General features: G+C 46.0%; 1 long non-coding RNA gene across 1 annotated transcript in view; it reads right to left on the reverse strand.

The window, feature by feature from the left end:
* Window positions 1–2,302: 2,302 nt before the first annotated feature.
* The window catches only part of LOC119397948 (uncharacterized), a 33,857-nt gene continuing 18,092 nt past the window's right edge, over window positions 2,303–18,067 (reverse strand). Inside the window, exons 2-5 of the long non-coding RNA XR_005184687.2 lie at window positions 12,477–12,664; window positions 9,884–9,960; window positions 8,691–8,762; window positions 2,303–2,484 (exon numbers count right to left, since the gene is read on the reverse strand). This is a non-coding gene — a long non-coding RNA (uncharacterized LOC119397948). The remainder of the gene's footprint in view (window positions 2,485–8,690; window positions 8,763–9,883; window positions 9,961–12,476; window positions 12,665–18,067) is intronic.

An 18,067-nucleotide genomic window follows, 5' to 3' on the forward strand; every position in this document is an offset into this window, starting at 1 on the left:
TGCTTTCGCCTCAATAACTACATCACATCAGAAATAGTGCAAGCATGCCAGTGAGACCTAATTATTAGACGCTCATTTTAGAGAAGGAAAATGTGCCGCTGTGGCTTAAGTTATATCAATTAACCATCTCGTAGTCGGGTGACTTCGCCTGCATCTAATCATGTCAAGCTTGTTTTATCTTTCATGTATACGTCTCGTGTAATCTTCAATGAAAGTACTTTAAACTGGATGCTGTTTTCAATAAATGTTTTTCTTATCCCATCTTTCCGTTCCTTTGCACATCATGCGAAGCTCACAATGGTGCGCTTATACTACCCAGCTTTTTCAGCCCCTCCGAACAGGTATAAATTTTTTCAACGCTTTCACGCATTATTTTTACGCAAATATGTGTGCTTTGTCAAAAAAAGCATCACGGTCGAGAGTCTCAATCTTAAAATGAAGTGCTAAAAAATAAGTGAAGTTACGGTATTTGTCAGGGCAAACATATTTGATTAATGTTCCTTGCACCGTAGTAAAAATGTTCATATACATGCAACTGAAGCTTCAGGATGACGATGCCAGTACTGATGACAACGTCAGACAATGCCAGTAAAACAGCACTAGTGTTTGCGTCATTTTATGTGGGCGTGATAGTGTGCTTTTCTGCTCTGTTTAATCAAATATAATAGTCACCAACTAGTCCATCCGTACATATTAGGGCAGTCCTTAGATTTGTACTTGAAAAAATATTTACAGTATAAGCGAGTGCCAACACAGCAAAGCGTGCTTCTGGTCTTGTGGAGATCTCCATTACTATGTCAAATGCCAAGTCGTATCAATGAAAAAAGGAAATATACTCGATTAAATTGGCTGTGCCCGATCTAGTAGCTTACGAAATTTCTTTCATACACGTCCGCATTCAGACAAAGGAAAGTTCAGCCTACTTTCGAACCTCCTTACATCATGACCTGGTACACTAACGAGGTGTTATGAAACGCGCTATATAAGAACAAAAGAAAGAAAGGGAAAGTTTTAAGGGCTCGTTTTCTTGGCAGACTCCACATTATTAGAAACTAACCGCAGAAAGCCAAGGGAAATTATGGGGGAGGTAATTTGTAGTAAGTTAAGTATGGTGTAAACTGAAGAAAGTAAAGTGGCCAAAACATAACTTCAGTCCCTGTCGGCAGCAAGTTATCTTTTCGTCCACTTCACTTTCTTCACATTTATATAATAATTACTACCTATAGTTTCCTTCGTTTTCTTGTCTGTTAGTTTTAATTTATAAAAGACAGTATCAGAGTATTTGGGAACACATTTCCTTTTAGTTTCATTTGATTCTATTTATTTATTACAAGGGTTCGGAATTGGAAATAACAATGGGAGGGGATACTAGTTAATTTGTTAAGCAACAAGAAACGTTTAAAAGAATTGGGTGATAAGTATAAAACTGAAGCCTCGCTGAAACATATTTCTTTCAAAATAAGGCTAGTTAGTTCTCCTAAAATGAATATTTCAATGGATACAAGGAGATGTTTCAGTCTACCTGCAGTATCATTGGAGCAAATAAAAAAACACATTACAGTTTTCAGAAATGGTATAGAATCACGCAAATTAAACAAATATGTTTCTGGAAAAAAATATAGCGCAGAACAAACATTCACATAGCAGAGAGACACTGAACATATGGCGCTCAGCTCAAGTGACATATTTGAAATAAATGTGACGTACAAGAAAAATCCTTCAACAAAGGGTGTGGGTGGAGTCAGCGTTTCAAGAAGTGGTATTGTCTTATTCAGGAAAGTTGTTGCCTTGAAGAATAGACCACCTGTCGAATCGTTGCCTCCAGTGACATGAATATTTGATGATTGTTCACATTTTCAAGCCTCCATCGTCTTCTGAACGTCTGCCTTGTTTGGATGTGACATATACGTTGCGTTTGATACACTCGGCTTATGTGAGTGTATTCTGCGCTTTATTTTGTCAGGCAAGCTATGTCCCATCTTGCCCAGTAAAAAAATTTCGAGAGCTATCAATTTTTGTTCAGCAGAACTATGTTTTTAATAGATACAGAAAATGGCACATAGCGGGGATATGCCTGAATACTAAAAAATATTTGAGCGCGTAATTCTTGTTGAAAGTGATGTATGTTGTTAGAAAATGAAGAGATCATAGGGTGCAAAATTCGCATGATTGATGCAACTAGAAATAATACTATTGAGCAACCATTCTTTCGCATCGTAGTCACGAATTGATCGAATTGTTGTTACGGGAAATGATGACCTAGCACGAAGGAATCAGGCAAGGTTACTTCTTTTAGAAATTTTCTGATATTTATTTTCAATGAATAATCTCATTCCTTCGACAAGGTTGTGCAGTTGTCATTATAGACTGTGTAAACTCCAGATGGACAGTGCCTTTTAGTGCGGTTCCTGCAGGTATCACTTTGAAGCGTATGATACGATGTCACATTTTCTCCTCTTACGTGGGTTTCACATTTCAGATTCTCTGTTAAAAAGTTGAAACATGTCATGTTTTCAACATGCAACACACGGTTCTCGGCCTTTTAATTGTAACAGTCATAATCAATATACCTTTAAACTCAGAATATTCCCTGTCCTGAACCAAAACATTCCTAATTTTAGTTTTATGTGCTTCTAGTTGATTATTTCGCCCTCGTGCTGCCAGCTGCTAGCATTCTGGTTAGCTCAGTTAAAAGAGCGACCGCCTTGGAGATGCGTTGGTGCTGGGTTCAATCCCCGGACCACGACGAATTTTTGGTCAACTAAAAAGTTTAATACAGAACAATCCGTATGCGCTTCCTCTTGGGTTCGTGCTTCAAAAGAGTGGTTGTCGAGTTTCCCTTTCATACTATTAAATGATTATTACATATGTTTATAATTTGCGTTGCAGCACATATTGCGATGTACAAATTGCAACCGGAGAGTTGGCATTGTGCGTCCGTTTCGGAGGAGTCTACAGGAAGTGTTACTGGGCTCAATAGTCGGCAGTTGGAGAGGGAGAGAATCAAGGAAACGCAGGGATGTTAACCCGACGCCCGTCCGGTTTGCTACCCTGCATTTGGAGAGGCAGCAATAACTGTGTAAAAAGCATTAAGCATGATGGCATAGTAGTTTCGAACAGAAATGGGCGCGAATATTGAAAGATGTGTGAAATGCCGCATGTTCAGGCAAATTCACATTGCTGATGAGCTCCAGATAAAAAGCCACGCTTGTGCTTATTTAGAAAGGTACACAAGGGAGATTTAGTCGTCAAAGTTCATTCGGAGTAGTTTTATTAGCGAACTGTTGTAGCTCACCGTAGTTGGCATGGTGTTACAAAATATTCCACAGGTCGGCATGCGCCACAGGAATTGGACAAGCCCCACTACCGAGCACAACAGGTAGAAGCGTTAAAGGATAGCTCTGCTCGACGAATCGGAGCACGTGAAGCACTATATATAGAGAGAAAGAAAGAGATAGAAAGAAAAAGAAAGAGAGCAAATACAGAGAAATAAAGGGAATAAACACATAAAAGGGTGGAGAGACAGTGAAAGACATAGAAAGAGAGACAAAGATATAGAAAGAAACAGACAAAAATAGATAAAAATAATGGGAAACAAAGAGAGCGAACAAAACAGAAACAAAGGGAAAACAGAGAACTAAACATAGAAATAGAGAGACAATGCCGGAAATACAAAGAAAGAAATAGAAAGAAATAGATACAAAAACAAATCCAAGAAACACAGAAAGACAAATCAAGAGAAGAAAGGAAGAAAAAAGAGAGTAGAAGGTAAGCCACCCAGCTGTGCTCTTTTTTCAGGCTTGGCAACGTTTAATGCGAAGCTACCATAATTTGTTTTATTTCCAGTGAGAAAAATATGGTTATAATAAACGTCCACCGTGTCTCTCGCCGCCGGCCAATAAATCCGCTCCATTGCGCCGCTTACTTCCTTGTGATAATCGAAATATGGTGGCGCCCACGCGGGTGGTAAGCCGTGTGGTTTACGCAAGTGGAAGCTTTATTCGACCTGCGCCGCATCCCTTCACAACGCGTGATGTACTCCCATGTCGTCTCGACGCTACTCTCAGATGTCGCAGGCGAATGCGACGACGTCTTGAGCGTGCCACACCTGTCCGAAACATAGGAACAGTTTTCTGCCGCGAAAAATGCTTTTGGAGCTCAGCCGCCTCCAGCAACACCTGAATGTGGAAGAGCTTGGACACAGAAGACCGTCTTAGATGCTGCACCGAAAGCAGCGGACCCCGAAAGTCCCGCTGCTTCGCGAGTTCATTTTGCAACGCGTGCTGCCGAACCTTGTTCCGGTGCTAGCTGCTGCTGGCGAGATGCCATTAGAGAAGCCAACGGAGCTCGCTGATCGTACTGCAAATTACTCCGGCGCCGGCACCGCTGTTGCGTCAGCGACTGTCATGACAGCCGACACCAAAGCGCGGCAGTCTCGCATCGAAGACAAAATAGACCGGCTTGCTGCCTCTATCACTGCGATACGGATTTCGGCACCTGGCCTTTACCACGGGAGCTCACGTTCGCGCTCCTGCTCTCATTAAAGGAACAGCCTTGACGGCTGCTGTTGGTACCACGCCCGTTTTGGCGCCAGTGCTTACAAATGTCGGGCATCCTGTCGCTGGCAGGAAAACACAAGCGCTAGTCGCTAAGGGCGGCTAGTTAATCGCGTAACGCCAGAGACACGCAGTCGTCTGTTCTACATTTGAGACAGGAACCCAGGATGTCGTTTCCTGGTCGACACTGATGCTGAAGCGAGCGTTATCCGAACCTCACATTTCGATCGGCAATGTACTGACATGACTGCATCATCGCAAGCTCCGAACTATTCCACAATCACCACGTTTCCACAGAGCTGCCGCACCATTGACTTGGGACTGCGCCGCACATCTCGATGGATATTCATCGTCGCTGATGAGCGCTTTGCCATATTTAAAGCGGACTTTCTTATGACCACCGGCGTGAACGTGGACGTCCGCTCGCGCCGTCCTGTGGACTCTACGACCAGCTTGTCCGTGCAAGGCATCTTCGCACTAATGTCGGCCACTTTGCAAACAGCTCCGCACTTAGAAGCAGGTTCATTTGATTCAATTTTGTGCTATTGTCCAGAACTGAGACAAACGAACATTTCAGAACTACCGCTTCGACACACCGTCACGCGCCACGTTATGACAACTGGACCTCTAGTATTCAGCAAGCCATGACGCCTTGCTGGTGACCTCCTTGCCGCGGCACGCAGGGAGTTAGAGCATACTCTGCAGCTAAGCATCATTCGCCTATCGTCTAGAAACTGGTTATGCGTCCTGCACGTGGTACCGAAGCATGACCCAGGCGACTGCATCCCTGGGGCAATTATCGTACAGCGAACGGCTGCACTGTCCCCGAAAAATATCCGCTTCCCCATATCCATCATATCGCCTCGACACTAGCTGTAATATCGATCATGTCCAAGAATCATTTGGTGAAATCCTACCACCGCATTACTGTGGAGCCTTCAGACATACCAAAGACCGCCATCACTACAACTTTTGGCCTTTTTGAGGACATTCCCATGCCTCTAGGGTTGAGGAACACCGCCCAAGCAATGAAAAGATCCAATATTGAGGTGACCGTGGCTTACAGTTTATTGTTGCCTACCTCGAACAGCACTCCGACCTTTCGATCGGGTTTGAACCTCGGCTCACGAAGAAATTTTGTTTCCCTAGAATATCTCTCTTTCTTGATCTATCTCCGTACTCGTCGTCTCACCCATCAGGATATTTGCATTCCGCAACGGAAGAATCGGCGCTTTTGTTTCGGGGGAGAAGTAGGAGATGAAGACGACGACGACAACGAGAAGAGGGAGAAGAGAGCACGTAGCGGTTCATGATGCTTTTCTTGTGACACAGCTCAAATTACGGCCAGATGCAACAGCTACGCTGATAAAATTCGGCATATAAGCCTAACTTCGGAATTTACTGTCTATCTAAGGTGCATGGAAGGCCCCGTCAACACTGCTGCCGACGTCCTTTTGCGTGCGAGTGTCGTAACACCTGGTGTCGTCGACTTCGAGGTAATCGCAGAGGCACAATTTTCTGACAGTAAACTTCGCACCTGACGTACAAGCTTCAGTGCTTTTTCGCTGCCTGATATGCCGCTGCGATGCTCCTCGGGTACAGTTGCGTGCGATGCGTCATCTGGCCGCGCCCACCCACTTCATATCGTCGTCAGATCTTCGCTTAGCAGTACGAAGCAAGTCACCCAGTTATCTCTCCTTTGTGTGGCCCGGTATTAACAGATACCTCCCACGTTGGACTCGCGAGTGCTGGCATCGTGAACATGCAGAAGTGACGCGATATACCAAATCTCCCCTTCAGTCATTTCGTTCACCACAGTGTAGTCTTTACCACGTTCAGATCGACACCATTGGTGCATTTCCGTCAATGCAAAAAAAGCGCTATATTGCCGCGCGCGCTCCTTTCTTTTTATGTTTTATGTTACCGGCCCATTTATGTTACCGGCCCACGTGTAGCTGCTGCCTTGCGCCAACCGCGCCAGAGTGTCTGGGGTCATTCGAGATCATTTTGTGATCATCTGCTAGGCTTGAGCGCACAAGCACGAACAGCTGAGATTACTCTCGAACTATCGCGGCCATCAGCGATAAGGTTCGAATGTTCGATGCCGCACGTATAAATGCCGACGCGCCTTGCCGCAGTTCAGATATCGACCGCCGACGCTCTGTTCGCCGATATCAGTGTACAGCGTGCATTCCGTGTTGAAGTTTGAGCTTCCGTTTCCCACATATCGTCGGTTTACGTCATGTTCGCACAACTTCACACAACCCTTCCGCGAACGGATTGGTCGAACGATTACACAGACAGTTGGCGGCTGCACTTAACGCTCGCGGCGCCCGAACCTCATGGATTGACGAACTTCCCGTCGTGGTGCTCGGAATTCGCTCAGCGATCAAAGACCGAGGCCCACTTTCTCCACGGTGGGCGCAGGGTGTATGGCAGCACCCTCCAGCCACCTGGAAAATTCTTTGCCTCGACTGCAACCAACCTTACGACTTACGGGATGGCGCCCAGGGACATGGCAGATGCTCAACGTAAAATTTTCTCGCTTAAACAACCCTTACTTTCATTAAAGCTTCGCAAATAAATCTCCTCTGTGTGCCCTTCTGAATGAATATGAACATGCATTTTTGCTTTAGCGATTCACCAATCTGCATGCACCTCAACGTGAGGCATTTCATATATTTTTTCAATGTTTTCACACCTTCCTCTTCCAAACTACTTAGCCATCGACCTGAGTACATTTTCAACACGCTTACTGATAAATATCTAGTCATTCAATGTAGTTGTGTTGTCAAGGTAGACTATGTAGTATTTTATGACATTGTCAAAAGTTAGCGCATAATTACCGTATTGATTCACCACGAAGCCCATCGTGAGACAAAGTAGCGCACAACGATTAGGTGAGTACAAAAGCACCATTTTTTTGTTTAGCAACCAGCCGGTATTTAAAGCGCTTTACAAAATAATTTTTCAGGCAACCTAGGTTTCTCCCACTATGAGAACATTAAAATCACATTAAACTAAGGAAAAATAAATTTCTTGGGAAAGATACTGTAGGATGGAACAAGTGCACTAAAATGATTGCCCACAAGTGAAGAAAAAAACAGTATCTAGAAGGTCGAGCGCAATGTTTGGGACGGTTGGCATGAAAGGGCCCATCGGCGTTTCAGTTAGTTCCGCTCCTCAGTGCAAAAGCTGCGGTTCCTTAACAATGAATCAAACGACAGTGCCTATTTACTAAAACTTCGATTGAGCCTGCGTGGCTTATGTGACACGCGCGCTTGAGAGTTTATTTCAAGTGCATTGCTAAAACATCAGCAACAGTTCTTCAGTTACAATGTCTAATGTTCGCCCTTCACTCGTGGGCCACATTTCCCCAATTAAGGCAGCAAGACTTACCACCATGGTAACACCATGGTAACATGGTGGTAAGTCTTGGTAAGCTCTGCATGGTAAGCCCTGCAAGGGTAACTGAGCTCCTGTCTCCTCGTGTATAATGGCTTTTACGGCTGTGCAGGGTCTTGTCACCCCAAACATCACAGTGGCTGAAGCGCCTTATCTCAAATGTAATTAGCAGGAAGTGCAAACGATCGGTGAGACCAAATGGCTACCAGATGGCATTATTTGCACTGCATTGACAGCTCCAGTCGGATATCGCGTTGCCTCAACGTTCGCACACGCCTCGAAGCGAGTGCCAACGCGAGCTTGCGCACCGTGTTTTGTTGAAGCTTTTCCTATAGCTTTCCGCTCAGTTCTTCCCCCCAAAAATATGGGTTCTTAATATCAGTTCACTTAATTAATCGCACTTCAAACGCGAGGGATTATCGTAATTAATACGATGCATTTCAGGAGCCATAGGTTTGCCGACCACGGCCAACGTTGTTCGTCGCGCAGACGTGGGAACAGCGAGCGTTCACGTTGATCGAGTGATAGGGGTTCAGATTTGCATCCGCGTCCGTGGAATTATGCTTTAATACTTCTTTCAAGCGCACACTCAATGCAACGTACCGGGCATGCAAGCTGCGGTCTTTGTTTTGTGTAATCGCCATTTTAGTTTGCTAATATGGCTTCGCATTACAGGAAGAATTAATACTTTCTAGAAGTTTATAAATGAAACAAAATAGGTCAACTCACTTCCATCCAGGTATGTAAACATGCAACAACCAACATGCGGGTCACAGACACGTAGGCGCAGTTCGACTTGACCTAAGAGATGCAGAAAAAGTGAGATGTTAAAGAAGTCGACAATTTGATGACTTAAGTCCAGTTTTAAGAGAAGCTCGTTGTTTTCTTTTTTTGTGCGGTTACAACACAAAAATAAATTGTGTTCTGTCAGTCATGTAAACAAGCCTCTTATTTTATGAAAAAGTCGTGTTTTATTGTGTTCCCCTACCATACGGAAATCGGCACATTGGGCAAACTGGTAGATGTAGTAACACGCGTTTACGCGAGCGTAATTATAACAGCAAACACATTTGTTGCTGCACATTTCTACACATTGCTGCACATTGTAGCAGGTGTCATTGTCAACCAGAACTCAAATGCACCACAGTCGCGATATAGAGATACAAGAAAAATGGAGATTATCGAGGCCTTCACGATGCGCAACATCGGTGCTGATTTGTGTGTTTTTGCGCCGTTGATACGTTTGACTGATGACGAAGTGTCATTTCTGCAAAGGAATCCAGATAGATGACATGAATTGACTTGATGGCGTGACGGAGACGGTTCTTCTCTTGTTTTGTGCATTGCACATGACACGTGTATTTTGTTGCCTCCCTGTGTATACATGTGTTATTTTTCGCCAAATAAACAGTTGGTGCGCGCTCGTCTTGTGTACATATGTGTATTCTTTTTGTGCGTGTTTCTGTTCGAGCACCGCGTTACAACTATCGACTTTGTATTTCCAGATGACAATGGTCACAGAGACGACATAACAGTGGATATTGCCCCTGTTCACACCATCTCTAAGTGCACAGCGCGAGGAGAAACTCTAAAGAGCAACTAACTAGCCCATCTGAATGCTCTTCTTTCGCCGATCGTGCGCTGACCATGCTTTACAGGTTAATTTTTTATATGTAGAACATATTACGTAAAGTTCTTACTGTGCTGCTATTATGAATACAATGTGTTCGCTCTGTTTTAGGAGACATGATACTGTTTGATAGTTTATGTTGGTTTCGTCGATGTTTGCTTTGATAATATTTTTGGTGAGTGGGACTGAATATTCCTCTGTTCAAATAACTTTTGGTAAAATATGCTTGGTGCATCAATGGATTACTTATAGCACTTAGAAAAGTGGAATATCCGAACACGGAATGCCTTACTTGAATTCCAACTCTCCTTCATACAGGGATTACCAACTGAAGTGTTTCCGAGGGTTACGTTAATCATTTCTGTGTGCCTGTAAAAGTAGCATAAATGCATTGAATGCGGTCTAATTCTTGCTTGCAGTTTCCTAGTTTCAGAGTGACAGCAAATAGAAGAAATTGCAAAACATAGATAAAAATAACGCTGTGCAAATGGCTAAACAGCAATGAAACAAATATTCCGTTACACACTATCATGTCAACATTTGTTATGCGTCATACACACAGGTATTACAGATGTGTATACTGACGGAAGTAATAAACTCATAGGCAAAAAGGAATTGGTTATATAGAAGAACGCCTTCTAAATGAAGGCGTCTAGGAGAGGTTCTTGTAAATGAACTCATTTACTACGCCGCACTCGTTCATTATGTAAAATATGAGCTAATATTGATTCACTGGTATTGAAAACCATGCATGTACGAAAGTGTGGTTCTGATGGCCACTCTTCTTTCTTTAGAGCATTGTACCGAGGTCGTGACGATGAAACAGGCGGCAGTCGGGCTATTATTAACTGAAACTCTTTATTAGACTGACTTGTGCCCTGAAAACGAAGAGTCAAAGTACGCGCAATACACGATGTACACTGATAGCGGCAATCACAGGCGTTGGCCGCCGGTAATCTGATCCGCGGCGAAATTGCGTTGGCTCCTATTAATGCGTCACAGTGCAACCAAGTGTTGTCGCTGATGCTCGCGTCGGGCATACAATCTTCCTAAAGCAGTCGGCGTCACTTGCGAAGCAGAATGCAAGTTGAAGCGCGGCCTGCGCCGAGTAATAAAGCATGTCGCAAGAAGGTGAACAGAGCGGTCCCCGTGAAATAAAGGAAAGCAAGTGAGCGTGTCATCTAAATCTAAATTATCACGCCAATGTCCATAGGTTCGAATAATGATTGGAATGAATATTGTAACATTTCTGCAAAGGATGGTGTTTTTCTAAAGTATTACTGGTCTCGTGAACTCACGCAAAAATCGATTCATACGATTTATAAAGGTGTTTATTGCGATAGTAATTATATGGACACTCTCAGCGGGCTTACGCTATAGTAGTCCGCTTCGCCGTCGGCGTAGGCGCCGCCATGTTGTTCCTTTTATACGTGTGTGTGTAAGTACACAGGTTGCACAAGCTAACTCTAGCCATAGTTTACAACCATGCCGGTGCCATTTATGGCCACGCGATCTAATGCATGTTGCTGACTGGTGCAAGGAGTAAGCCTCACAATTTTGTCCGGCTTAATGTTCGGCTTAATTAATTATTTAGCGAACGGTAATTAGCCAACATCTAAAGCAACGAAGCCGAGCAAGAAATTCTACTTGGAAACTTGCAGATCGGCTAGCAAAACGTTCGAGCAGCTAGTTTCTAACTTGCTACATCTTAAGCATTAGAATTTTTCTGCTTCCTGCAGAGGCCCCGCCAAATACAAAAGAAAACACCACGTGACATGCTCGCTTGTGCACTTAATTGCAGTGCTTTCTAAAGTTGTGCCTGCAAACGACCATAAAATCCGGCCACGTGTGCTGCAGCCTAAAAGGGAACAGGGCAGTGACGACGCTGGTTGCTGTGCCATGAAGAACCTGTTGCTTGCGACGGCCGAATCTAGAACCGCTGCGTCGGCTTATCACTGTCACGAACCGGCGCAAGGTAAGCATATCGTTTGTGCGCGAAATGTTAACAACACTGCAATTATGCCGCGAAAGCAGTCATGCCACGTCATATTTGTTGCATTTCGTGTGAATCTGGAGGAAGCAGGAAAACCCGAGAAAGCAAGACTAATATTAATCATAATTCTGACAGAACAATATAAAGCGTCTGCAATCGCAAATCCTTCACACTAGTCAGTGATTTCAACGTACATATTATGGACCTTAGGACCTAGATTTGTCGTCGACTCTCACTGTCCGCTGTCACGGTATATAGAAAACCATTGCTATAGTCGAAACGTATATGTATGTATGTGAATAAAAGGTTTACAATAGGCGAACATCAATTGTGATTGTGACGGAACAATATGGAACACCTACAAGCACTAAACCTTTATACTAGTCGGCGCCTTGAACTTAGACATTATGGAACTTAGGGCATAGCTTTGTCGTCGACTCTGTATGTCAATTTATGTCACTCTGTGTCACTCAATTTACATTATACGGGCCAACGCTCGGGTAACGTACGGTTACTCATGCATACGATACCCTGACCTTCGACTACTCGTCATGATTCACTTCGTGGAGATGGATGGATTTTTTAAACCAGCGTCCTAAATCTATAAAAACACCTTCAAACCTCCCCAAAATAGGTGCTTGGTTCTGTCAATTGCGAGCCTGAGTTTCGAGAGAGCAGATAGCAAGAAATCTTCAAGATAAAAAGGGTTAACGCGGCATGTACGCGCTTTGCATAGCCAGAACCACGGAGAATTTGCTCCGTGGCCCGAAACACAGCGGTTAGTCTACCGTTGAACATGCAGCCGCTTCACTCTTGCGCAGTTAGAATAATGGCGGACACAATTCTGCGTGCTCATGCAGCACCCATCCTTCCATAAGGAATAGACACTTACCACGTAGAGTTGAATATATATGACATATTGAAGATGTATTTGTCAGTTCCATTCATTATAGGATGATAATGAGTGCATGTTTCATTCATTTCTTCAACATCTTCGCCATCAACATAACCTTGGTGAACATTGAAGGAATTAGGATCACTTGACGAATATAGATATATATCCCCTGTGGTATTCAGAAACTGGAATACATTCAACAGAGGAAATAATTATGCACATATTACAGCTAATTTAGTTTGAGTAGTTGGAAAAATCAGTGTTACCTTCATTTAGTGGCCAAACAGTTACACCTTCTGCCCAAAGTTAAACCACTCTACGAGTAGGGCGTGCTACAAAACACAAATCCCTATCTATCTACATTAGGTACATAACATATGGCGCCGAGACTCTTATATCTTAGTTAATTCGCAACTGAGCAGCCTGTGTCGTAGTCGGTGGTTTTAAGAAGCTTTTGGGAAGATTCAACCAGCAGCTCCCCAGTCGCTGCATCGCATAACGTTGATTTTTGTAGTGCATGGAATATGCGGGAATCTTTTGTGCTTGCTTCTCACTTTGTAAACCGACAACATTATTAAAGGACTTGTTTTTCCCAATCTAGTCGGTTGCATTCAACGCATATCCTTGTGCGGTCGACAATAGGCTGAAGTTTCCGTTTCGATGCTATATTCAACCATGTATAATCAACCAGTCCGCCCAGTCTAACGTCCCGAATTTCTTCTCTTCTTTAAGAACCATAAGCAAGCAGAGGTGCGCTTAATGAAAATAATGTATTGGCAGTATCTGTACGTATATTGTCACGCGAGCGCAGCGCTGCGTTGATAACTAGCGCATACTTTCGTGGCATTCTTCTTGCTTGTTCCGCGTGCTCTAAGTTTTTTTTTTCGCGCTGCAGACTAGTTGCGGCAATATATATCCTGTAAAAACATTAACTAGAACCACTACTGCATTTGTATCTTTTTTTTTATTTCTCGGACTTTCGTTACACTTCTTGTGAGGCTTTTTGGGTCACTAGTGTTCAAGCTCTCGGATATAGCCGTATGTCGCTAGACGCTTAGCCCATAATAATTACAGGTCCAACGCACTGCCATATCATGGGTTAAGCGAACGTATGGCGCTTATTAAATGCGAAGCATTTCTTAGCAAACCTTTGGCACTTTGAGCGTATCTATCTATCTATCTATCTATCTATCTATCTATCTATCTATCTATCTATCTATCTATCTATCTATCTATCTATCTATCTATCTATCTATCTATCTATCTATCTATCTATCTATCTATCTATCTATCTATCTATCTATCTATCTATCTATCTATCTATCTATCTATCTATCTATCTATCTATCTATCTATCTATCTATCTATCTATCTATCTATCTATCTATCTATCTATCTATCTATCTATCTATCATCTATCTATCTATCTATCTATCTATCTATCTATACTATATCTATCTATCTATCTACCGCCTACGTCTGGGTGCTCCCATGATCGCCTCCTTAACTTGGTGTAGACCAAGATTGGCATAGAGGGTAAGAGGATTTGACGAATTTGACTGTGGGTCATGACATCAAAAACGAGAAAATTCCGTCGCGTACGTCGCCAAACCCTTTCCACCAGACACGTGTCGCACATACCTTTTACCACGGCCGCGGTGTACGGGTATGCACCACAGGTGATTGACAGTTTTATTGCCACGTGCATTCCTTATTAACCTTTTGCTGTATTCGCTTTTCGCCCACAAAGACTGTCAGCAATGCTTAGCGCAAAACGCGCCTCATTGTTCGAGAAGCTTCCCGATTATTGTAGATCATTTGTTACGATTTGCGCGCAGACGTGAACACGGGAGCTTATTCTAGCGCTTGCGCGACAACCAGCGATAACGCTGGAATATTCGACTACCTGTGTATAATGCCGACGCGCTTCACCGCTTGTCAGTTGATCGACGGTCGACGCTCTGTTCGCCGCTATCAGTGTATTGATGTAATTTGACTTTCTGCTTCACGGCCACAAGTTCGGCCAAATAAACAGTTTCAGCTCCGACGTACTGACTGCTCTCTTCGTCGACGTCACAACCACGTGACATCTGGTGGAGGTATGCTCGTTCATGTACCGGACGGCCCCGTCAAGCCCTGAACCCAGCCCACGTCGCGAAGAAGACACTGACACCGTCAGCGACAGTCGAGCCAGCCGCAGACTGAAAGGACTACCCCCCAATACGGACCCCTACCGGACAAGCCTAGAGCCACGGCGACGAAGACAACAAGCACAATGACGGCCGCAGTGTCGCCTGCAGCGATAGTGATGCAGCCGCCCAGGGAGCTGCCGGCATTCCGTGGTTCACCATGTGAAGACCCCGAGACCTGGCTGGAGACGTTTGAAAGGGTCTCCGCATTCAATAACTGGGACTCCGAGGACAAGCTCCGCCACGTCTACTTTTACCTTGAAAGCGCAGCAAGGACCTGGTTCGAGAATCGGGAGTCCACTCTAGAAACGTGGGACGCCTTTCGCAGCGCTTTCCTGGCGACGTTCGCAAGCGTCGTGAGAAAGGAAGGGGCGCAGCCTTGCTGGAGACACGGGTCCAACTTCCAAATGAAAGCGTGGCCATCTTTGCAGAGGAAATGACACGTCTATTTCGCCACGCTGACCCTGCCATGCCCGAGGACAAGAAAGTCCGCTTCATCAAGCGAGGGGTAAAGCAAGAGCTCTTCGCTGGTCTGATTCGAAACCCACCTTCGACAGTCCAAGAATTCGTCTCAGAAGCGACGACGATTGAGAAGACGCTGGAAATGCGAACGCGCCAGTAGAATCGCCGTTTCACTAAAGACAGCGCAAAACGATCCGAGCGATCGTTCGGGAGGAACTGCGGAAGCTGTTACCCTCACCACAGCCTCAAGTGGACTCGATCGCAGAGGTCGTTCGATCAGAAATCCAGCAGTCGCTGGGCAACCTTGAACCGTCACTGCCTCAGCCGCAAGCCATGAGCTACGCTGCTGTCGCCCGACGCAAGGCCCCCCCTCCTCGCCCACGCCAAGACGCAGCGCCGCTGCAACAGTTGGCCGCCAGACGCCGCCGCCGCCACCGACGCCCTACCGCACTTCTGTCGCCCAGCGCTATGCCCCGTGGTACGCGCCAAGGAAGACCGATGTTTGGTGCGCCCCTGACAACCGCCCACTCTGCTACCACTGCGGGGAGGCCGGCCACACGTACCGCCACTGTCAGTATCGACAGATGGGGCTGGTAGAACTCGTTGTTGGGCTAGTTGGTGCATTGCATCAAGGAATTATACCAGCCGAAAACAGACGAACACAGGAAACGGTTTTCCTGTCTCCTTCACCGTTTCCTGTGTTCGTCTGTTTTCGGCTGGTATAATTCCTACGACGATTCGCCGTCAACGCGCCGCGCCCACAGCCAGGCGAACGGCCTAGCGACATCGACGACTACCTGAACGGAACACAGTGGCAAGAACGACGACCTTCCCGCTCGCCGTCGTCCGGCCGCTACATGTCACCACACCGCCGGCAATACACTGGCCCAAACCGGGAGGTCGCCAAGCCCGTATCCGGGAAACTAAGGGCAGCGACCGATGGAGGTGCGGTTGAAGGGCAGCGACCGATGGAGGTGCGGTTGCTGTACGACGAAATGCCGAAGATCCTCCGCAGCCGCCGACGACGACAACGGGACGAAAGCTGCAGAACACGACGCGAAGCAGACGAAGCCCTGCCGACGAAACCTCGCGGACCGAAGACCCGACGACGCAACATGGAAGCAGCGGAACAAACTGACGCAGCCGTGACCCGATGCCGCGACCCAACCGCAACGCAAGACGGCGAACTAGCGACCTCGACGCTCTCATCGACGGCCACAACGTTACCGCTGTCGTGGACACTGGGGCCGACTATTCCGTCGTCAGTGAACCATTCGCCACCAAGCGGAAGAAAGTAAAGACCGCTTGGAGTGGACCCGAAATCCGGACAGCTGGAGGCCACCTAATAACGCCGATTGGTGTCTGCACGGCGAGAGTCACCATCAATAACCGGACTTATCCTGCGAGCTTTGTAATACTACAAAACTGCTCCAGTGATGTGATACTTGGAATGGACTTCCTAAGTGACCACGGCGCCGTCATCGGTCTAAGGTCTGAGTCGATAACACCAACATCAGACAAAGCGCTCCTGCCCCACGCGACGGCAGGGAACCATGCATTGAATGTGATAGACGAGCAGGTGACCGTTGTGCCGCGCTCCAGCGTCATTGTTTCCGTCGGCATCGAAAAACCTGCGAACCTTGAAGGCGTCACCGAGGGCGATCAGCATTTACTCCTGAAACGTCACATTTGTGTCGCAAGAGGTATAGCCGAGCTGCGTGACGGTAAAGCAAAGGTAGTACTGACAAACTTCCGCCACGAAGTAAAGTGTGGGATTGAACTAGTTGGTATTCCATTACTAAACTGCTCAGCGCAAAAATTTTACACGGTACACATACAAACGACGAGGACAAGCGGAATATATGCACCTGAACATTGGTACGACGTTCGCCTACATCGACGAATGTGTGGCCGCCAGGAATGCTTTCGCCCTCATCGATGCTGCCGAACCTGCTCGACGAATCGACGTCCCGAACCAGATTTTAACGTCAACCCGAGCCTTCCATAGGTCAAGCAAGACCAGCTCAAATCCCTGCTCCTGAAATACAAGGACTGCTTTTCATCGTCGTCCAGACTTCGGCAGACACAGGTCGCAAGACATCGCATCATAACAGAAGAAAGTACCAGGCCACTTCGTCAGAGCCCGTACAGAGTTTCGACGTGAGAACGTGAGGCCATAAGGAAACAAGTCGACGAAATGCTACGCGACGTCATCATTCAGCCTTCGAAGTGTCCGTGGGCGTCACCCGTGGTGTTAGTGAACAAGAAGGCTGGAACCCTACATTTCTGCGTCGATTATCGTCGCCTCAACAAAATCACGTAAAAGGACGTGTACCTCTCCCACGTAGAGACGACGCCCTCGATCGACTCCACAACGCGAAGTACTTTTGTTCGATGGACCTTAAGACCGGATACTGGCAAATCGAAGTCGACGAGAGAGACCGAGAAAAGACTGCTTCATAACACCGGACGGCCTGTTCGAGCTCAAGGTCATGCCCTTCGGTCTTTGCTCGGCACCTGCGACTTTACAACGAGTCATGGGTACTGTATTAGCTGGCTTGAAGTGGCAGACTTGCCTTGTTTACTTGGACGACGTCGTTGTGTTTTCCTCGAACTTCAACGAATACCTCCAGCGACTTCAATACGTACTTCAAGCAATCAAGAACTCCGGGCTCACCCTGAAGCCAGAAAGTGCCGCTTCGCGTACGAGGAGCTCTTGTTTATGGGTCACGTGACCAGCATGACTGGAGTGCTCCCAGATCCACAGAAAACAGCTGCCATCGCCGCTTTCCCGCCACCCACCGAAAAGAAGGCCGTGCGCCGATTTCTCGGCTTGTGCGCCTATTACAGAAGCTTTGTCAAAGACTTTTCACGGGTCGCCGAGCCACTAACGCAACTCACGGAGACCGACGTCGAATTCAGCTGGCAAACAGCGCA

The sequence above is a fragment of the Rhipicephalus sanguineus genome, chromosome 6 (assembly GCF_013339695.2).
Source record: "Rhipicephalus sanguineus isolate Rsan-2018 chromosome 6, BIME_Rsan_1.4, whole genome shotgun sequence".
In the NCBI taxonomy this organism is placed as follows: domain Eukaryota; kingdom Metazoa; phylum Arthropoda; class Arachnida; order Ixodida; family Ixodidae; genus Rhipicephalus; species Rhipicephalus sanguineus.